The following is a 15,674-nucleotide window of genomic DNA, read 5'->3' as shown; positions in this document are numbered from 1 at the left end:
TTGTTACTCACTCAGGGTTCGTTTTGCATTAGGATATTGAAGTGAACTTGCACGAGTTGGTGTTGAGTTACGTTGGCTTTTGGTCATCTGAGATTGAAGGTGACCTTCATCTGCGGCACAACCGGGTGTCATCGCAACTGCTAAATAGCTCTGTATGCACCTGGCGAGCAGCGAACGCAGCGTTTCTGCAGTAGGAGATGTTCTCCATTGCTGTCATGTTGCAGAGGTTGGGTTTCATCCTACCTCAGCCTGACTCCAACATCTCCTTTCTGTCCAGCAGTTGGGTGGGGACTTTATCTTAAGCTTCCTTGAACTGCAACATCTCCAAAGGGTGTTTCCTTCCACAATAACTCTGTGCTGAACCGCTTGTAGGGAAACAATAGTGGGACTGGTAGAGATTGGAAGCCTTTCTCTCTCTGTTGAAGCTACGGGTGGACTGGTGACCGTTGGGGGTGGTTGACCGTGGCTCTTCTTCTGGCCACAAGACCCCTGTACTCGTAGCAAATGAGATGGAACTAATTTCATCTAATTCAGTAAAGTTGTAAGAATTTTGAAGTGGAGAATCCAGCGTGGATATAGCTGAAAGAGAGGATGGTTTGGGTTGGAAGGGACCTCAAAGCCCATCCAGTTCCAATCCCCTGTGATGAGCAAGGACACGTCCCACTGGATCAGGTTGCTCCCAGCCCCATCCAACCTGGCCTTGAGCACCTCCAGGGATGGGATCTGGGGGTTCTGGTTGACGGCAAGTTAGAGTCATGGAACCGTGGAATGGTTTGGGTTGGAAGGGACCTTAAAGCCTATCCTATTCCACCCCCCTGCCACGGGCAGGGACACCTCCCACTGGCTCAGGTTGCTCCAAGCCCCATCCAACCTGGCCTTGAGCACCTCCAGGGGTGGGGCAGCCACCACTTCTCTAGTCAACCTATTCCAGGGCCTCCCCACCCTCACAGCAAAACATTTCTCCCTAAGACCATATCTCGATCTCCCCTCTTTTAGCTTCAAACCATTCCCCTTGTCACCCTGATCCAGAGCCCCCTCCCCAGCTTTCCTGGAGCCTCTTTCCACACTGGAAGCTGCTCTAAGGTCTCCCTGGAACCTTCTCTTCTCCAGACTGAACAACCTCAACTCTCAACCTGAGCGATTTGGGGTTGAGTCTCGTACTTCTAAACCTTTCTCAGACAGAACTGCCGTCACCTCTCTGAATTCCAGGCCGCTGAAGTCGGCTGGAGAAGTTTATCCATGCCCTGAGGAGCTCTTAGTTTTTGCTTTGTCATCAGGCGTTGGAAGTTGGATGATGTTCCCGTTCCTTGCTGCCAGTTTGCATGATGCAGCCGCTGACTTAACAACCGCCGAGCTCCAAGTGGGCCTTAACATGCGGGTCAGGTTTGCGAGTGGTTTTGTAATTTTAATGAGCCGTTGCATAACCCAAAGTAGTTCTATTTTAGTGGAAGCCGTGTTCCCTGCATGAACTTTTGCCTGCAGAAGTGATGTCCTTTGCTGCATGATGCTACAAAGTAAAGGGAAAGCTGAAGGCAGCGTCTTTTCCCAAAAGAACTTCTTTCAAGCCTTCCCGTTGTCTTCTCAAAGTCCGTATTTTCCTTGGTAACTCCTGGAGCCCATCCATGCAAAAAAAAGAAAGTTCCTCCTGACTGTTCCACGCAGGTAAAGTCTGGTTTTGGAGTTGGAAGATTCCTGGTTGAGAGTAGCCCATCAGCGTCTGAGTAAGTTGGTTCATACTTTGCTTCTCTAAGTTTGATAGGAATCCAGTGGCTTTTGGCGCTTCAGAAACTCACGGTTGGTTTCTTAAATGAAGCTCTGAATGATGGGGAGGACTTCTTAGCAGAGCCTGGAGCAACGGGACAAGGGGTGATGGGTTTAAACTAAAAGAGGAGAAGATAAACGTAGATATTAAGAAGAACTATTTCACTCTGAGGGTGGGGAGGCCCTGGCTCAGGTTGCCCAGAGAAGTGGTGGCTGCCCCATCCCTTGGAGCAACCAGATCCAGTGGGAGGTGTCTCTACCCATGGAACTGGGTGGGCTTTGAGGTCCCTTCCAACTGAAACCATTCCATGGTTCCATGATTCGAACTTACCATCAATCAGAACCCTCAGATCCCATCCCTGGAGGTGTTGAAGGCCACGTTGGATGGGCCTTGGATCAACCTGATCCAGTGGGAGGTGTCCCTGCCCATGGCAGGGGGTGGGAACTGGATGGGCTTTGAAGTCCTTTCCAACTCAAACCATTCCATGGTTCTGTGACTGAGCTTGGTTTGGAAATGGTGGTTAACCTGTTCCTACGGAATTTCAGTCTGGGTGCTGTCAGGTGGAAGGCTGCCAAGGAGCTCCCTGGAACAGCTCCAGGCACACTCATGGTGACCACACAATGTCTCGGCTGAGGGACAATGGGTAAGTTGCAGTGGAGGAGCAGCAACGTGGATTTGTTGGCCATCACAGAACCCTGGAATGGTTTGGGTTAAGAGGAACATCAAAGTCCATCCAGTTCCAACCCCCTGCCATGGGCAGGGACACCTCCCACTGGCTCAGGTTGCTCCAAGCCCCATCCAACATGGCCTTCAACACCTCCAGGGACGGGATCTGAGGGTTCTGATTGATGGCAAGTTGGAATCATGGAACCATGCAATGGTTTCAGTTGGAAGGGACCTCAAAGCCTATCAAGTTCTGTGGGCAGAGACACCTCCCACTGGATCAGGTTAATCAAAGCCCCATCCAACGTGGCCTTCAACCCCTCCAGGGATGGGGCAGCCACGACTCCTCTGTGCAACCTGCACCAGGGCCTCCCCACCCTCCCAGGAGAACATTCCTTCCTAAGATCTCATCTCAGTCTCCCCTTTTTTCAGCTTCAAACCATTCCCCTCGTCCTGTCCCTGCCCTCCCCGATCCAGAGCCCCTCCCCAGCTTTCCTGGAGCCCCTTTCAGTCCTGGAGGCTGCTCTATGGTCTCCCTGGAGCCTTCTCTTCTCCAGGCTGCACAACCCCAACTCTCTGAGATCCTGAGGTTTTCCGCTCCATCTGCTGCCCCTCCCATCCCAAAGCAGCTGTTCACTGAGCTGCGAAACACCGGCGAACACCGGGAGGAGTCCATGAATTGGCGCAACTGGTGTGGAAGGGCCTTAGGCTCGACCCGAGGATGAACCACTGAGTTTGTGCGTCAGTTGAACACAAGTGAAAACCCGAAACCAGTGAAGGGTTGAGATTCCAGACCATGAACATGAGTGGGTTTGTGTGCCGGGCAGAGCAGGACCAGAGAATCCCTGCATCGTTTTGGTTGGTAAAGACCTTTAAGATCATTGAGTCCAACCATAAACCCAACACCACCACTGAAACGTGTCCTTGAGGACCACATTCACGTGGCTATGAGATCCGTCCAGGGATGGGGCCTCCGCCGCTGCCCTTGGCAGCCTCTGCCAATGCTTGACAACCTTTTTCGTGAAGGAATTTCTCCTCGTAGTCAATCTAACCCTCTTCTCTCTCTCTCGGGAGCTGCAGGGACCCAGGAGATCATTGTTATAGTCTAGATTTTCATAGAATCATACCAGATTTTGAGTTGGAAGGGATCTTTAAAGGTCTTCTGGTCCAATGATATCCAGTTTGACTACGTTGATGGTCCTGTCCCTGCACTCCCTGATCCAGAGCCCCTCCCCAGCTTTCCTGGAGCCCCTTTCAGCACTGGAAGGTCGCTCTAAGGTCTCCTCGGAGCCTTCTCTTCTCCAGACTGAACAACCCCAACTCTCTCAGCCTGTCCTTAGAGCAGTGGTGCTCAAGGCCTCCTCTGGACCTGTTCCAACAAATCCACGTCCTTCCTGTGCTGAGGACTTCAGAACTGGACCCAAGACTCCAGGTGGGGGTCTGAGCAGAGCAGAGCAGAGGGGCAGAATCCCCTCCGTCCCTGCTGGTCCCACGGCTTTGGATGCAGCCCAGGACACGGTTGGTTTCTGCTCTGTGAGCAGCCATTGATGGCTCATGGTGAGCTTCTCGCCCACCAACATCCCCCAAAGTCCTTCTCCTCTGGGCTGCTCTCAATCCATTCTCCACGCAGCCTGTGTTGAAACCATGGCTTGCTCCGACCCAGGTGGAGGACCTCATGAGGTTCACACAGCCCCACTTCTCCATCTATCTGAGCTGGATTTCTCTCGCAATGGGCGCTCAGTGATCAAAGACTCATAGAATCATAGAATAGTTTGGGTTGGAAGTGACCTTAAAGATCATCCAGTTCCACCCCGCTGCCATGAGCAGGAAGACCTCCCACTGTATCAGGTGCCCAAGGCCCATCCAACGTGGCCTTCAACACCTCCAGGGATGGGGCAGCCACAACTTCTCTGGGCAACCTGTTCCAGGACGTCCCCACCCTCATGGGGAAGTGATTGACCGTTGGAATCAAACAGGTTGATATCTTAGAGGGGTTTCTGCTCAAGGTTAGTAACTGCAATCTTATTGGCGTGGCTTCCATGTCTTCCATCGTGTCTATCCTGGAACAGCAGGACAGCTTTCCCTAATGCATCATCTCCTGGATGTGCCACCAAAATCAGTCGGAGCTGTGTGCTACAGCTCCCCTGGAAGCCACGGCAGCGGTGACGCTGCACATCCCTCTCCTTGAGAGAAGAAGTTGGATCTTTCATAAAGTGGACCCTCAAACTTCCATAATTTGTGGGTTTTCTAAGAATTTTGACTTCGGAGTTTGAAGTTCAGAAACGTTTGGTGCGGGGCTGATTGTGCAATTTGGATTTAATCTCTAATCCACGTCTCGGATTTCTCTCAGCTTCCCGTTTTGGTGTGATCTGTGTTAAAACCTTCCCAAATTCTTCTGGAAAAATATTTTATGCCTTTCAGTCATAGACTGGAACAACAGAATGGTTTGGGTTGGAAGGGACCTCAAAGCCCATCCAGATCCAACCTCCTGCCGTGGGCAGGGACACCTCCCACTGAATTAGGTTGCTCCAAGCCCCATCCAACCTACTCTTGAACATCTCCAGGGATGGAATCTGGGGGTTCTGGTTGACAGGAAGTTAGAATTATGGAACCATGGGATGATTTTGGCTGGAAGGGACCTCAAAGCCCATCCAGTTCCAACCCCCTGCCATGGGCAGGGACACCTCCCACTGAATTAGGTTGCTCCAAGCCCCATCCAGCGTGGCCTTCAACACCTCCAGGGATGGGATTTGGGCCTTTCTTCTGCCATTGTAAGACATATTTATGCAGCACAAGAGAATTTTGCTCTTAATCTGCTTTTCCCCACATTTCTGCCTTCGTGTGATTGCTTTGCCCTCCGCTTTACCGGGAAGTTTTGCTGATGTATCAGTTCCATCTGTGATAAAACGGGGAGTTGAGCTTAGGGGACATTTTTGAGGATCTGTAGCTTGGAGATAATGAGCTTTGAGACCCGTTTGTCCTCTGCTGAATCCATGTGTGGCTCCAAACCTGCTCTTTAAGGGCTGCTCACGGCAGTTGTGCCGAGTGCCTGTGCTGTTTATTATTGAGTTCGTTCTGCACTTTGTGTTCTGGTGATGCTTTGTCTCCAGAAGCAGCTCTCGCTTCATCTGGCACCTCATAGGCTTTGGCACGGACTTCTGAAGCTTTGTTTTCATCCTTTGTTTTCTGTTCCTGCTCATCCTTGAGATTCTGATTTTCAAGAAAAGCTGAGGATGAAACGAATGTTCTTCTGATTCTGAATTCTGCCTGATTTAGAATGTAGAACACATGGGATCCTGGAATGGGTTGAGTTGGGAGGGACCTTAAAGCCCATCCAGTTCCAACCCCCTGCCATGGGCAGGGACACCTCCCACTGGATCAGGGGCTCCAAGCCCCATCCAACGTGGCCTGGAACACCTCCAGGGATGGCATCTGGGGGTTCCGATTGCTGGCATTTTAGAATCATGGGATGGTTTGGGTTAGGAGGACCCTCAAAGCCCATCCAGTTCCAACCCCCTTGCCATGAGCAGGGACACCTCCCACTGGATCAGGTTGATCAAAGCCCCATCCAACGTGGCCTTCAACCCCTCCAGGGATGGGGCAGCCGCAGCTCTTCTCTGCAACCTGCACCAGGGCCTCTGCACCCTCCCAGGAGAACATTTCTTCCTAAGATCTCATCTCAATCTCCCCTCTTTCAGCTTCAAACTGTTCCCCCTCGTCCTGTCCCTGCAATCCCTGATCCAGAGCCCCTCCCCAGCTTTCCTGGAGCCCCTTTCAGCACTGGAAGCTGCTCTAAGGTCTCCTCGGAGCCTTCTCTTTCCCAGACTGAACAACCCCAACTCTCTCAGCCTGTCCTCACAGCAGAGGTGCTCCAGCCCTCGCATCAGCTCCGTGGCATTTGCTCCAACAGCTCCATCTGCTTCTTATGTTGGGGATTCCGGAGCTGAACCCAGGACTCCGGGTGGGGTATCCTTAGAGCAGAGCAGAGGATCAGAATCCCCTCCCTCCCTGCTGGTCCCACGGCTTTGGATGCAGCCAAGGACACGGTTGGTTTCTGGGCTGTGAGCACCCATTGCCGGCGCATCTTGAGCTTCTGCCCATGGATGATCTTTAAGGTCCTTTCCAACCCAAACTATTGTGTGATACTATGATTCTCACCCACCACCGCCCCCATGTTCGGGGTCACTTTCAGCCTGGCTTCTTCAAGCCTTCACCTTCTGTGAGGTGAAACGAAGCGTATGAGTTCATCGGCAACGTCGGGTTCCCGTCGGGCTGCGTTTCTTATCTCTGTTGCCCATGGTTGGAAGGGTTTAAACTACAGCTTTACGGGCCCGGCTTAAAGATAGACCTTGTCCTTGATGGCTCTGGTCACTGCAATCACCAATTGATAGCAGCAATCACGCTTAATTAGAGATCCCGTTAGCTGGAGCTGCTGGCACGGAGTAGCTCATCATCCTGGGAAGCGACGTTGCCTTAGAAACCGAAGGATTGCAGAGAAACGATTGTGTTAGATTAAAAAAAAAAACCCGAGGCGAGGCATTAGGAAGGATAAGTAATCGCTCGGGGAGGGAAGCAAAAATAGAAGCGCTAGGCTGATTCATCTGCTGAGGCTGAGAGCCTTCAGATTGGGTATTAAGTGGTGACGTGGTGATGTAGTGATGTTCTCCTGCTCTGGGGCTGCTGCTGCCTCAGCCCAAGCGGCTGCGTTCACCTGGGAAAGCCCAGAGACAGGGAATCGGAGAATCGTAGGAGAGGTTGGGTTTGAGGGCCCTTAAAGATCATCCAGATCCAACCCCCTGCCATGGGCAGGGACACCTCCCACTGGATCAGGTGCCCAAGGCCCATCCAACGTGGCCTTCAACACCTCCAGGGATGGGGCAGCCACAGCTTCTCTGGGCAACCTGGGCCAGGGCCTCACCACTCTCATGGGGAAGAAATTCCTCCTTATGTCCAGTCTAACTCTGCCCCTCTCCAGTTTATCCCCATCGCCCCTCGTCCTCTCACTCCAAACCTTTGGGAACAGCGCCTCTCCAGCTTTCTTGTAGAACGGGGAGGGGCTCCTGATGAGGGAGGGCAGGGAGAGGGCGAGGGGAAGGGTTGGGAGCTGAAAGAGAGGAGACTGAGATGAGATCTTAGGAAGAAATGTTCTCCTGTGAGGGTGGGGAGGCCCTGGCCCAGGTTGCCCAGAGCAACGGTGGCTGCCCCATCCCTGGAGGGGTTGAGGGCCACGTTGGATGAGGCTTGGACAGCCTGATCCAGTGGGAGGTGTCCCTGCCCAAGGAAGGAGGTGGAACTGGATGGGCTTTGAAGTCCCTTCCAACCTAAACCGTTCTGTAATGATTCTTTGCAGCTCCCTAAGCACATGGATTTGCCGTCCCTCAGAAAGTGCTTCTTCTAGGGGTACGGTCTAAGATCAGATGATCATGGAGTCATAGAATAGTTTGGGTTGGAAGAGACCTTAAAGATCGTCTAATTCCACCCCCTCTGCCATGGGCAGGGACACCTCCCACTGGCTCAGGTGCCCAAGGCCCATCCAATGTGGCCTTCAACACCTCCAGGGATGGGGCAGCCACAGCTTCTCTGGGCAACCTCTTCCAGGGCCTCACCACCCTCAGGATGAAGAAATTCCTCCTTATGTCCAGTCTAACTCTGCCCCTCTCCAGTTTATCCCCATTGCCCCTCGTCCCATCCCCACACGCCTTTGGGAACAGCCCCTCTCCAGCTTTCTTGGAGCCCCTTCAGGTACTGGAAGGTCACTCTAAGGTCTCCTGGGAGCCTTCTCTTCTCCAGGCTGAACAACCCCAACTCTCTCAGCCTGTCCTCGGATGGGAGGTTCTCCAGATATTGCAGCAACTCTGACTACAGAGGTGTTGGATGTTGGTGCTGAAGCGTGTGCTGTATCTCCTCAGCTTCCTGCCAGCGTTGTTGGTGTCAACTGTACCTGTGAGAAAAGACGGGATTTCATGTGGTAAAAGGATACAAACAGAGCAGATTCCCCCCATCCTGTGAAACGGGGCTGTCTTGGCACTGGGAGGGTGTGAGAAGCTCCAGGCTTGAAGCTCCTCATCCAGAAGCTGAACCAGGTTCTGCCTTACAAGAGTTTAGAGCCGTTCCATTGCCGTTATCAGACACGTTTTTGGAAAGATGATGGAGAACCAAAAGGATTGTGAAACCGCGGATTTGATACTCAAAGAGTAGGAAATCTTCCTCAGAGTTGAGCTCCGTGGTACCTCCAGCCTCTTCCAACACGTTCCTTTGACCTTGACTCCTGTGTTCAATTTGGGACCCTCACTCCGAGAAGGACCTTGAGGGGCTGGAGAGCGTCCGGAGAAGGGAACGGAGCTGGAGAACAAGGGTTAGGAGAGGTGGCTGAGGACCCTGGGGCTGTTTCACCTGGAGAAGAGGAGGCTGAGAGGAGACCTTATTATTGTCTACAACCACCTGAGAGGAGATTGTGGTGAGGTGGATGCTGTTCTCCCAAGGAATGAGGGATGGAACGAGAGAAAATGTCCTCACGTTGCACCAGGGGAGGGTTCGACTGGGTGTCAGAAAGCATTTCTTCACCAAAAGGGTTCTGAGGCCCTGACAGAGGCTGCACAAGGAGGTGGTGGAGTCCTGGAGGCCCTTTAAAGCCGGGTAGATGTGGTGCTCAGGGATGGTTTAGCAGTGGACGGGTACGGTTGGACTTGATGATCTCAAAGGTCTTTTCTAACCATGTGATTCCAGTAGAACTTCAGCAAATTAAAGCTTTGCCAGAATCTAAAGGAGGAACCGGGGCCAAAGCTCCACTCTCAGGACCACTGGGTGTGTGTTGGTGGTTTCTGGTCCTGCTGAAGGTTTAGCAGAGCCACCATCGTTTGCTTCCCAGGTGGAACGTTAACAAATTCCAAGGGAAGAATGCTTTTGGGAGAAGGTAGAGGGTGGGGCACTGGAATTGAGAGTGGGCATATGGAAACAATATGGACGAAGCTGTTGAAGGCTCTTCCTGTCTGAACTTTGCGTCACCTCCATTAATGTTCTGAGAGATTAAATATTAGATGACTTGGGAGGTTTTTCATAGCTAAGAGTCCTTCTGCTTCCGAGCATCCCAGGTATCAAACACGGTTCATTTCTTGCATGAAAAAAGGGATTAAATTAAGTTGCTGGGGTGGTTGTTATAGAATCAGAGAGTGGTTTGGGTTGGAAGGGACCTCAAAGATATGAGGTTCCAACCCCCAAAACTCAACCCATGCATTGACATCATCTCCAGTGATGCAAATCTCTGGGAGATCAGGCTCTGCAGTGCCATCTCCTAACTCTGTGGGGGTTGTCTCCTCTGTTGTAAGCAATTGCTGTTTGGTGGGACTCAAAGCCTCCTCGGTGGATGCAAAGCGGTTTACAGATGTGTCTTTCGTGGTGAAATGCATGAAGCGATCACTGCTGGACTGAGGTGCGCTGCAAAAGTCTTGGTTTAGAATTCATACAGTCATGGAACCATGGAATGGGTTGGGTTGGAAGGGACCTCAAAGCCCATCCGGTTCCAACCCGGTGCCATGAGCAGGGACACCTCCCACTGGATCAAGTTGCTCCAAGCCCCATCCAACCTGGCCTTGAACACCTCCAGGGATGGGATCTGGGGTTCTGGTTGACAGAAAGTTAGAATTATGGAACCATGGAGTGGTTTGGGTTGGAAGGGAACCTTAAAGCCCATCTAGTCCCACCCCTGCCATGGGCAGGGTCACCTCGCACAGGATCAGGTTGGCCTTGAGAAGGGACTGAGTGACAGAGGGAAAACAGCGATCCCATGGGATTGAGTGACTTTAGGGTTTGTGGAGCAAACTGATCATTTCTAGAGTGAGCAAAGGCCTTACAAACATCATTCCCACAGTAGGAGAAACAATGTGGGCCTTGTGTCCCATTTCCTACCAGCATGGTACCTATGAACCCGGCCCAAGTTGCCCAGAGAAGTCATGGGTGCCCCATCCCTGGAGGTGTTCAAGGCCAGGTTGGATGGGGCTTGGAGCAACCTGATCCAGTGGGAGGTGTCCCTGCCCATGGCAGGGGGTTGGAACTGGATGATCTGAACAGGCTGGATCTGAACAGGTTGGACCGCTGGGCCGAGACCGATGGCATGAGGTTCAACAAGGCCAAATGCCGGGTCCTGCACTTGGGGCACAACAACCCTATGCAGTGCTCCAGACTGGGGGAAGAGTGGCTGGAGAGCTGCACGGAAGAGAAGGACCTGGGGGTGATGGTTGACAACCGACTGACCATGAGCCAGCAGTGTGCCCAGGTGGCCAAGAAGGCCAACGGCATCTTGGCTTGGATCAGAAATGGGGTCACCAGCAGGTCCAGGGAGGGGATTCTCCCTCTGTACTCAGCACTGGTGAGACCGCACCTCGAATACTGTGTTCAGTTCTGGACCCCTCACCACAAGAAGGATGTTGAGGCTCTGGAGCGTGTCCAGAGAAGAGCAATGAAGCTGGTGAGGAGCTGGAGAACATCTGATGAGGAGCAGCTGAGAGAGCTGGGGTTGTTTAGCCTGGAGAAGAGGAGGCTGAGGGGAGACCTTATTACTCTCCACAACTGCCTAAAAGAAGGTTATGGAGAGGAGGATGTTGGGCTCTTCTCCCGAGTGACAGGGGACAGGACAAGAGGGAATGGCCTGAAGCTCCGCCAGGGGAGGTTCAGGTTGGATATCAGAAAAAAATTCTTCACGGAAAGAGTCATCGGCACTGGAACAGCTGCCCAGGGAGGGGGTGGAGTCGCCTTCCCTGGAGGTGTTTAAGGAACGGGTGGATGAAGTACTGAGGGACATGGTTTAGGGAGTGTTAGGAATGGTTGGACTCCATGATCCAGTGGGTCCTTTCCAACCTGGTGATTCTGTGATTCTGTCTCTTCCAACCCAAACCATTCCATGGTTCCATGCTTGTAACTTGCCATCAACCAGAACCCCCAGATCCCATCCCTGGAGGTGTTCAAGGCCAGGTTGGATGGAGCTTGGAACAACCTGATCCATGGCAGGGGGGTAAATCTGGATGGACTTTGAGGTCCCTTCCAACACAACCCATTCCATGATTCTATGAGTATTTTAAAGTACTGAGAAGCAGTCGAGGTCTTTGGAGAAGGGAAGCTGTGGGTGGAACTATTCTGGTTAATTAGAGGCTGTCGTGGAGGCTTCAGATAACTTGCAGTTCCTTAGTCATTGTTTTTAAATATAGCGGTGTCTTCAGTCCAAAACTTAAATACAAGGAGATAAATGTGTGGATCGTAGCAGCAGGTTAAATTCAGGGGGCGTAGAGGAACCTGCGGGCTCCGGGTGTAAAAATACAGTCCTGTTCGGTTCAACTACAGCAGGAAGTCCTTGCACAGCTCCATGGACAGCGTTTTCTCCTCGACCGGACTCCATCAAGGTCTGTAATTATACAGTTCTGGAATGGTTTTGGTCAGAAGGGACCTTAAAGCTCATCCAGTTCCACCGCCTTGCCATGGACAGGAACATCACATTGTTGGAAGTTGCATCCAACCTGGCCTTGAACACCTCCAGGGATGGGATCTGGGGGTTCTGGTTGACGGCACATTAGAATCGTGGAACCATGGTTTGGGTTAGGAGGAACCTCAAAACCCATCCAGTTCCACCCCCTGCCATGAGCAGGGACACCTCCCACTGGCTCAGGGTGATCAAAGCCCCATCCAACTTGGCCTTCAACACCTCCAGGGATGGGGCAGCCACCACTTCTCTGGACAACCTGTTCCAGGGCCTCCGCACCCTCACAGGAGAACATTTCTTCCTAAGATCTCATCTCAATCTCCCCTTTTTCAGCTCCAAACCCTTCCCCTCGTCCTATCCCATCCTACCTGGACTTTAGCATCTCCAGGGATAGAATCTGGGGGTTCTGGATGGCATCAAGTTAGAATTATGGAACCATGGAATTATTTTGGCTGGAAGGGACCTCAAAGCCCATCCATTTCCACCCCCTGCCATGAGCAGGGACACCTCCCACTGGATTGGGTTGCTCAAAGCCCCATCCAACGTGGCCTTCAACCCCTCCAGGGATGGAGCAGCCACCACTGCTCTGGCCAACCTGTTCCAGGGCCTCCCCACCCTTACAGGAGAACATTTTTCCATAAGATCTCATCTCAATCTCCCCTCTTTCAGCTTCAAACCTTTCCCCTCATCCTCTCTCTGCACTTGCCGATCAGGAGCCCCTCTCCAGCTTTCCTGAAGCCCCTTTCCGTACTGGAAGCTGCTCTAAGGTCTCCCTGGAGCCTTCTCCTCTCCAGGTTGAACAGCCTCAACTCTCTCAGCCTTTCCTTGTTGGGGAGGTGCGTCAGTTCCAGATTGAATTCCTCTTGAGTTTTATTAGACGCTGGATACGCCACCTTCGCCATGGCCCGAGGTTGTGATCGTGCGTCTTCGCGATGGCCCAGGGTTGCGGTCCCGCCTTGAGCTGCTTTTGGGTCGATAACGCACAGTCTGAAATCCTTGATGTGAATTAAATGCAAGAGAAAAAAAAGCAGCTCAAAAATCCCATCAAGCGTTGATGAAAATATCTATATGAAAATCAAGTTGACAGCATTTAAGCCCACAAAACCTTCGCTAATCTGCCCCGTTTCATCCTTTTCAGCCTGGCGGTGGCCTGGGCGTTGGACAATCCTCATTCCAGTGCGGCTTTGATCCCTCTTGACTCCCAAAGAATTCATTTACGATGCCCTGCAAACAAAGCCCTCGCGCTGAAAAGAGCCCATTCTCTGCCGGGCGTTCGGGGTCGCGATTTGCTTTGGGGGTTGTGTTTGGTTTTGTGAAGGGGAGGGAAATCGCTGCCCTGAGCTCCCGAGGAGGCTTCCTTGGCAGTTCCTCAGCAAGAATTAACGCTTAGGGTCGTAATAAAGCTTGGGAGAGGTAAAAGAGATAGGAATCCATCCCTAAATGTGTGAGCGCCCAAGAAATGCTGCTCGAAAAGAGATGATTAAAGCCCCGATACCGCCTGGGTGGTTCTGTTCCCAAAGTGTCTTCTTTTTGAGATCTCCGGGAGGATCAAACCTGACATTGGGTTGCGTTTGAAGCAGTGGCTGCATCCAGGCGAGGAAGGCGTGCGGCAAGCAGGGGGGTGGGGAAGGAAGGAGTTTTGTCATGAATACAAGGCCATGGGGTGTCGTCACCGTGCCGGCAGCCTGCGAGCTCCTCGCTTCGCTCCCAACCGCTCTTCCAGCCACCGGGGGAAGCGAAGCGATCGGAGATGTCTCTCTCCAACAAACAAACGGCGTCGCTTGCCGAATACGGGCAGCTTTGCAAAACCAAGACCGCCGAGAGCTTCTCGGAAGCATTCCACTGCATGGAGTCCCCGAAAGACTTCGGCAAAGCTGAATTCGAATGGCAGAGGACGGAGGGGAAGCTTAATGAGATCGGTTTGAACGTAAACTCTGGGGGACCGATTAAGGATGGGCTCGTTAAGAACGCCGGTTTCACGGATGAGGACAAGCTCTGCTTCTTTGAAGGCAAATTAGACAAAGAGCTAAAAATAGCTCCAAAAGACAAAAGAGAAATCGAGGTGCAAGGCAAAAAATACCCGGCGGCTGCAGGTCACCTTGAGAGCTGGTCTTTGATTTCAGAACCCTTTCCTCCCGCAGAAGGTAACTTCGGAAACCCTAAAACTACCGATTTTCACGTGGGTGAAGCGGGAGCTGAAAAACCTGGAGCTGGGCTGGGTAAAAATGAAGCCATCACCGATCAGGAGAAGGCAGCCGGGAAAAATGGGATGGAGAGCAAATGCCAGGCAGCCCCAAAGCTGCCCAATCTGTCCGTGTCGGAGAGCGATGCCGGGAAATGCGGGAAGGAAGAAGAAATCAGTGTCTGGAATCCAAATTTCCACCCCATTCCACCTAATGATTTAGGGGGTAAAGAAGCGAGCGTGAAAAAAGACGGACCCCCGAGCTATTGTGTAATTGGGGTGGTTAATGATAACTATGGGCAGAGCGGGGTCTCTTCTTCAACGCCATCGAAGCCAGAGCCGCCGACCACCAAGGTAGAGCTCGCCCAAGAGGACTCCAGAAGTGGGTACTTTAATAATGCTGCTGAAATGGAGGAAGAGATGGAAGACAAGCTGAGCTGTGCCGACGACAGCGGCTTTCTGAGCAGGGCTGCCCACCAACGGAAGGCAATGAGGCGTGCAATGTCCGAGTGCTCTCACTTGTCGGTGCCCCTAACCCTTAACCTGGCCGATAAATACCCTGAGCCGGTGCTTAGAGAAGACGTCGCTACTGGTTTGCTCTCGCCTAATAGCAGCCTGACCCAGTGCTCGAGCCCCACAGCCAGAAAGCCGAGCGCTCCCATGAAGAGGTCAATGACCGTGTCAGACGAGCAAACATCTGTCTGCAGCTCGGGAGCCGAGCAGAGCCGCGCGGGGCTGCCCAGCCTGGTGGAGAAGGAGCAGCAGTCCCTCCTGGCAGAGGAACCGGCTGCCAAGAAGAGAGAGGAGCGCAACGGTGGCAACAACTCGGTTAAGAAAGAGCTGGGAAGCCCGGGTTTGTATCACAGCAAGCTGGAGCAAATCCCTGAAATCAGCAGCCAGGACAAAGAGAAGGACGAAACGGTGGGGAAGAAGGAGAAGAGAAACGCCACCGATGGAGCTGCTGCTTTCGATCTCCCCAAAAGCAAATGCACCGAGATGGAATCCAGCAAACCCGCTCCCCTGGAAAGAAAAGAAATTGAGGTCAGCAATGTGCAGAGCTCTCCGTCTCCCAAGCAAGGAGATTTACCACGTGATGGTATGTTGCTAATTTTTACCTCCTCGGGGAGCGAGCAGACAGGAGCTGGGAAGCCACCGAGTGACTCGCGAGGCTGCGGGGAGAGGGTGGGCGGCTCGGCACACCTGGAAAGACCGGCACGATTGGCGTTCCGGGTGTTAGAATGAAGGATGTGGGTTTGGATAGGTGGAAATAGAGGGAAAAATGGAAAGAAATCATTGCCCGGCTGATTCTACGGAATCTGTGTGTGCTTTGCTGGGCTCCGAAACCCGACTCGTAGTGTTTAACATGCGTAGCATCCTTGCCGGCAATAGATCTCTCTCGGTACCCTCTTCCCACTCCCTCGTGCCAGCATAGCTCTCCTCTGATTTATGAGCTGCCTGAGGGCGTTCTCTGAGTCCAAACCCTTCAATCTGTGTCAAAATGATCCGAGGATTTTGTTTTTCCGTGGAACTTTCAGCACCGGTTTGTGTTTCTCTTTGGAGGGGCTCGGTGAGAGTGAACGGGCAAAACAATTCACGCG

The 15,674-nt window shown here is 52.5% G+C and overlaps 1 protein-coding gene across 18 annotated transcripts in view; it reads left to right on the top strand.

Moving 5' to 3' along the window:
- MAP4 (microtubule associated protein 4) overlaps nt 1-15,674 on the top strand; it is a 177,952-nt gene that overhangs the window by 119,383 nt on the left and 42,895 nt on the right. The gene's annotated exons all lie outside the window — the stretch shown is intronic.

The sequence above is a fragment of the Cuculus canorus genome, chromosome 2 (genome assembly GCF_017976375.1).
Source record: "Cuculus canorus isolate bCucCan1 chromosome 2, bCucCan1.pri, whole genome shotgun sequence".
NCBI lineage: Eukaryota > Metazoa > Chordata > Aves > Cuculiformes > Cuculidae > Cuculus > Cuculus canorus.
The sequence above is the reverse complement of the archived record's forward strand: the minus strand, read 5'-3'. Positions and strand labels throughout refer to the sequence as shown.